Source organism: Eleutherodactylus coqui, chromosome 1 (genome assembly GCF_035609145.1).
Source record: "Eleutherodactylus coqui strain aEleCoq1 chromosome 1, aEleCoq1.hap1, whole genome shotgun sequence".
NCBI classification, from domain to species: Eukaryota; Metazoa; Chordata; class Amphibia; order Anura; family Eleutherodactylidae; genus Eleutherodactylus; species Eleutherodactylus coqui.
Window position 1 is genome coordinate 466,502,468 of NC_089837.1, and position 6,491 is coordinate 466,508,958.

The window sequence follows — 6,491 nt, forward strand, 5'->3', positions numbered from 1 at the left end:
GCGCCAACATATTCCTTAGCGCTTACATAGACAGGGGGAATACAGAAAGACAAAAGTACAAACATTTCAGAACCACGGTTACATAGTAATCAATTGATGGAAACAATAGGGGTGAGGGTCCTGCTCCAACAAGCTTACATACTACAAGTAATGGGGGGATACAGAAGGTAAAGGGCTGGAGATGTGCACAGTATGGTGAGGTGGAGAGTGAGCAATATTATACACATAGACAATGGTCAGACATTTAGCCGTGTGACAGCAGAAACAGTATGACTGCAGGAGCGGTTTATGATGGCTAGCAGGGATTGCAGTCAATAGGTCAGGGAGCATGTTATCAGGCGGAGTACAGAGGGGTTTGTTTAGGGAATGCGGTATGCCTTCCTGAAGAGGTGCGTTTTTAGAGCACGCCTGAAGTTCTGCGAGTCCTGGATTGCTCGGGTAGCCTTGGGTAGTGCGTTCCAGAGGACCGGTGCTGCTCTGGAGAAGTCTTGGAGGCGGGAATGAGAAGTTCGAATTGAAGGGGCGCTCAGTCTGGTTTCGTTAGCAGAGCAGAGAGCCCAGGCTGGTTGATGGATTGAGATGAGGGAGGCGATATAGGGGGGCGCTGCGCTGTGGAGGGCTTTGTGGATGAAGGTAGCGAGTTTAAATTGAATTCTGTATTTAACGGGCAGCCAGTGTAGTGACCGGCACAGGGCAGAGGCGCCCGAGTAGCGGCTGGACAGGAAGATGAGCCTGGCTGCTGCATTTAGGATGGATTGGAGAGGTTAGAGTCTGGTGCAGGGGAGGCCGATCAGCAACGAGTTGCAATAATCGAGCCGGGAGTGGATGAGGGCAACAGTAAGTGTTTTTAACATGTCCACAGTGGGAAAAGAGCGGATTCTTGCAATGTTCTTGAAGTGCAACTGATATGTTCTTACATAGAATGTTTGGGAACATAAATGAACAGCTAATAACATGTTAGTTTGACCCGCCGGCCAGTCTACATGGCATATAGCTAACTTCTCGAGCAAAAGCTTTAGAGATTCACTCAAGGCTTATTAAATAACCATTTAATATCCATAAATCCTGGAGAAAGAGGACAAATGAATATAATCAAAAGGGGCATACAAGAAGGTTAAAGAAAGGAAAATGGCTACACATAAGAACATGGAGTCCTATCCATTTCACTAACACGCCTTTTAAATGTCTCACTGTAAACCCTTTTGTCCCTGCGGGGATGAGGGGACTCCCCAAGGGTTCTGTTAATCCCCACAGGGAGTCCCCTTATCACTGAACATTCAGACAGCAAAGGAAAAAGTTCTGGCAGCATGTATAAGTGCTAAATGTAAATCAACTTTATTGCCCCATCATAAGATAAAATTGGCGACGTTTCGACCGTGAGGTCTTTCTCAAGCTCAAAAATAAAGTTGATTTACATTTGCCACCTATACATGCTGCGAGAACCTTTTCCTTTGCTGTCTGGACTTTCTGAGGAGATTAAGGTTCTCCTTCTCTGGCTGCTGCCTTTTGGAGCACAACCTAGATTGAGTACTACATTAGTGCTGCTGGCACAATCTTTTTTATTTTACTCATCACTGAACACCGTGACAGCAGCGCCAGCTCTATTGAAAGCAATGGGATAGCATTATGCTCCTCTGCCACATCTGTGACAGAAATGCGTCTAGGCCAGTCTTAAACTCTTTTATCTAATTTGCCATCACCAAGTCCTCAGGCAGAGAGTTCCATTGTCTCACTGCTCTTACAGTAAAGAACCCCCTTCTATGTCGGTGTAGAAACCTTCTTTCCTCTAGACCAGGGGTGTCAAACTCATTTTCATCAAGGACCACATCAGCATTATGGTGACCTTCAAAGGGACGATTGTAAGACAGTATAGTAAGGGCCCGTCTCCCAAGAGTATTTTCGTGCATAATATGCTGTGAATAGAAGCCATTGATTTCAATGAGTTCATTCACATGATGTATATTTTCACACAGCAAGACCTATTTTGTTGCATACTATGCACCCCAATAGGCCATTGGAGTGAATGGGCCACGCAAATACGTGGTGAATGCGTAGGAAACCTATGTATTCACTGCATATTTACACACCATCTCAGTGGGCCCATCTACATTTTTTTTTTTGCGTGCGCAAATATGCCCAGGCATAAGCAATTTTTGATTCAAATAAGCAGCGTATTTGTGCGACTGAAATAAGATTATGCCCCTGTGAACGAGCCCTAATAGTGACCCCTATAGTGGTCGCAGTACTAATCACGACCCCCACAGTGGGCCCAGTACTAACAGGGTACCCCACAGTGGCCCCAGTAGTAACAGGGTTCCCCACAGTGGCCCCAGTAGTAACAGGGTACCCCACAGTGGCCCCAGTAGTAATAGCGACCTCCACAGTGGCCCCAGTAGTAATAGCGACCCCCACAGTGGTCCCAGTAGTAGTAGTAGCGACCCCCATAGTAATATTAACCCCCCTCAGTAGTAGTAACCCCAAAGCAATATTATCCCCCTCAGCAATAATATTATCCCCATCAGTAATATTAACCCCCCCCCAGCAGCAGCAATATTACCCCTCCCCCCAGCAGCAGCAATATAACCCCCCCTCCCAGCAGCCACCATTACCCCCCCCAGCCGCCACCATTAACCCCGCCCAAGCAGCCACCATTACCCCCCCCAGCAGCCACCATTAACCCCCCCAGCTGCCATCATTAATCCCCACCCTAAGCAGCCACCATTAACCCCCTGCAGCAACATTAACCCCCCCCCCCAACCTATATACTTACCTCCTCGCTGCTGTCAGCGCCACTTTCCCTCCTCTCGTGTTGATCCCCGGGTGCACACTGACATAAGTGTGTGCGCCTGGCACACTTCCTCCCCTCCCTGAGTCCTCTCCTGCAGAACTGAAGAGCAGGGGACTCAGGGGAGGAAGATCCCGGCTGCACACTGACACTGTACCAAATCTGACTTTAGCCTTAAGATTCTTGCTAATCTTATGTGTTTCAGTAGCATCGTGTGACAGGAGTTTATCAAAACTAAAATTATTAAAGAGAGATCATAAGTCCACTTTGAGTCAAGCTCGGCTCTCTGGCTTAGCCCTCATGCACACAGCCTGGTCGGATTCCAGCTGCGAGATCTCGCAGTGAAATCCGACCCTGTGCCCGCCAGTGATCCCCTGCGTATCTGTCCCGATGCACTGCGGAAGTGATGGCTGGTGTGCAGTGCAGAGAATGACGTGCCAGCGATGACTTGGATCATTGACATTTCGGAATCGCCACGGGACGGAAGGTTTCCATCAACTGCAATGGAAGCCGTGCATGCCAGTCTCGCACAAAAATGGACCATGCTGCGATTCTTCCTCCGCGAGTGGAAATCGCAAGTGATTTCCGCTCGTGTGAATGGAAGAATCATTATACATTGCATGCTATGGACGCACTTTGCTGCAGAATTTGCAGCGGGTGTCTGGCCGTGAATTCCACAGCAAAAATCCGTCCGTGTTCATTGGGCTTACGCCATCTTGTCAATTGAAAACAATGTAACAAAAGAAATAGATTTTGATGATCCAATTTCAAGATTTGCAGAGAACAAAGTTAGGAGACAAAGGTTTTAAGTGTTTATGCTCACAATGGTAAGTAAATAAACCAGAAAACTATACTTGTAACTAAAAGTATCTTTTTTTCCCTTCTTTTAACCCTTCAACGCTATAGGGTTACTTCTGACACCTGTTGGCAACAGCTCCGATAAGCCACGCGGCTCATCAGAGCTGTTAACCTTTTAAATGCCGCTGTTAATTCGTACACTGTTATTTAAATCCCCCTGACAATTTTGGGGGGTCCTGTACGGCCCCCTTTTGATGAGATCGCAGGAAGACGTGCGGGTATCATGGCAGCTGGGGGACCTTCTAAAAGGCCCCAGGTCTGCCTATCAAGCCATGCCCGTGGGGTGGCTTGATAGAATGCCTGTCAGATTGCAGTATAATGTAATGGTACGGCATTACATCATACTGTAGGAGTGATCAAATCAACGCAAGTTATTGTCCCATCTGAGGACTAAGAAAAAAAGTAAAAATAAGAATAATAAAATTTTACTAATTATTTTAAAAAAAGGAATAAAAGTTTTAAAAAAAACCTTTCGCCATATTTATCATAAAAAGAACCTAAATAATAATAATAATAATAATAATAAATATTCGGTATCGCTGCATCTGCAAAAGTCTGATCTATCAAAGTAACACATTATTCACCCCTCACGATGAACGTCATTAGAAAAAAAAATTAAGAATACCAGAAATGCCCTTTTTTTGGTCACCCTGAAAAAAATGCAATAAAAAGCGAGCAAAAATTATATGTATTCCAAAATTGTACCAATTCAAACGAAAGATCATCCTGCAAAAAAAAGAACCCCTGGAAAAACTATGTCAACGGAAAAATAAAGAAGTTATGGCTGTCAGAAGATGCAGCAGAAAATAATTTTAAAAAATTAAATATCTTTGAAAAAAATAAAAGTAGTACAGCAAAAAAAAAACTAAATGTTTTGTATTGTAGTAATCGTACTGACCCATAGAATAAAGTTATCATGTCACTTTTGTTGCAGTTTGTGCGCCATAAAAACAAGACGCACCCAAAGATGGTGGAATTTCGATTTTTTTTTTGTCATTTTACTCCACTTAGAATTAAAAAAAAAAATTTCAGTACATTATATTGTATTATATGGTTTACATTACAAAAATTAAAAGACAGAAAAAACAAACTATTTTTATTTGAATAAAAGTTAGTAAGCAGTATAAACCAGATATATTTGATATCCTTATATTGATAACGATCACATCAGTGAATGTACATTATATATGAATCCAGTATGCTAATTAAGGTGAATTGTAAATGGCATTAAAAATGCAAAGAGGACATTTTTTATGTATTTTTTCATTGTAAATAACATAAAAAATATTTCAACTTATATGACTCCAAAATGATGCATAAAATGTTAAAATAATTAATTGAACATTTGGTATGCCACTGCTGTTTGCTTAGCATGCTGGACATTTCATCAGTGCATTATGTTATTTGCGTAGTCCATGGCCGACTACGGGGCTACATGAAAAGTGTTGGAACACTGACATTATGACTTGAAATATGACACCGATTACATCTGTAAATGTGAAAATAAAGAGGTTGACAGAATGCAGACAGTCAAAATCCAAAACATCCCTACAGTGTTAAAATCAAAAATGTGGTTTTCTCCTTAAAGGAAACCTGTCACCAGGTTCATTCTGCCTATGGTTTGAGTATAGGAGCAGCTGCCACTCTAAATGATATGGGAAGAGGTCGGTGTGGTGCCATCCTCATGGCTCAGAGATCCACTTGAAATGAATCCTCAAAGTATATTTATTCTGAAATCCCACATCAGTCCCAGGTTTATATTGCTATTGTTTTGGGCAGCATGAACCTGGTAACAGGTTTCCTTTAAGTTGCTGAGCATGTTGCCATCAAAGTTTTGTGTTCGAACTTAACATTATAATAATAGTCTTTATTTGTATAGCGCCAACATATTCCGCAGCGCTTACATAGACAGGGGAAATACAGAAAGACAAAAGTACAAACATTACAGAACCACGGTTACATAGTAATCAGCTGATGGAAACAATAGGGGTGCGGGTCCTGCTCCAACAATGAGCTTACACACTACAAGTAATGGGGCGATACAGAAGGTAAAGGGCTGGAGATGTGCCCGGTATAGCGGGGCGGAGTGTGAGGGATGCTATACACATGAACAATGGTCAGACATAAGCCGTGTGACGGCAGGATTGGTATGACTGCAGTAACAGTTGATGACGGCTAGCAGGGATTGCAGCCAATAGGTCAGGGAGCATGTTATCTGATGGAGTACAGAGGGGTTTGTTTAGGGGATGTGGTATGCCTCCCTGAAGGGGTACGTTTTTAGAGCACGCTTGCAAGTTCTGTAAGTACTGGACTACCCGGATAGCCTTTGGTTGTGCGTTCCAGAGGACTAGTGTTGCTCTGGAGAAGTCTTGGAGGCGGTAATGAGAGGTTTGAATTTAAGGGGCGCTCAGTCTGGTTTCCATAGCAGAGTGGAGAGCCCTGGCTGGGTGATGGATTGAGATGAGGGAGGCAATGTAGGGTGGCGCTGCGCTGTGGAGGGCTTTGTGGATGAAGGTAGTCAATTTAAATTCAATTCTGTATTTAACGGGCAGCCAGTGCAGTGACCGGCACAGGGCAGAGGCGTCTGAGTAGTGGCCAGACAGGATGATGAGCCTGAGAGATCGGCGTTGAATATGACCCCAAGGCAGCGGGCATGCTGTCTGGGAGTTATGGTGGCGCCACATACTGAGATGGAGATGTCAGGATGAGGTCAGTTAGTAGAGGGCGGAAACACCAGTAGATCAGTTTTAGAGAGATTTAGTTTTACGTAGAGAGAGGATATGGTGTTAGAGACAGCGGTCAAATAGTCGGTGGTGTTTTGGAGGAAAGGTGCAGAGATGTCACGGGA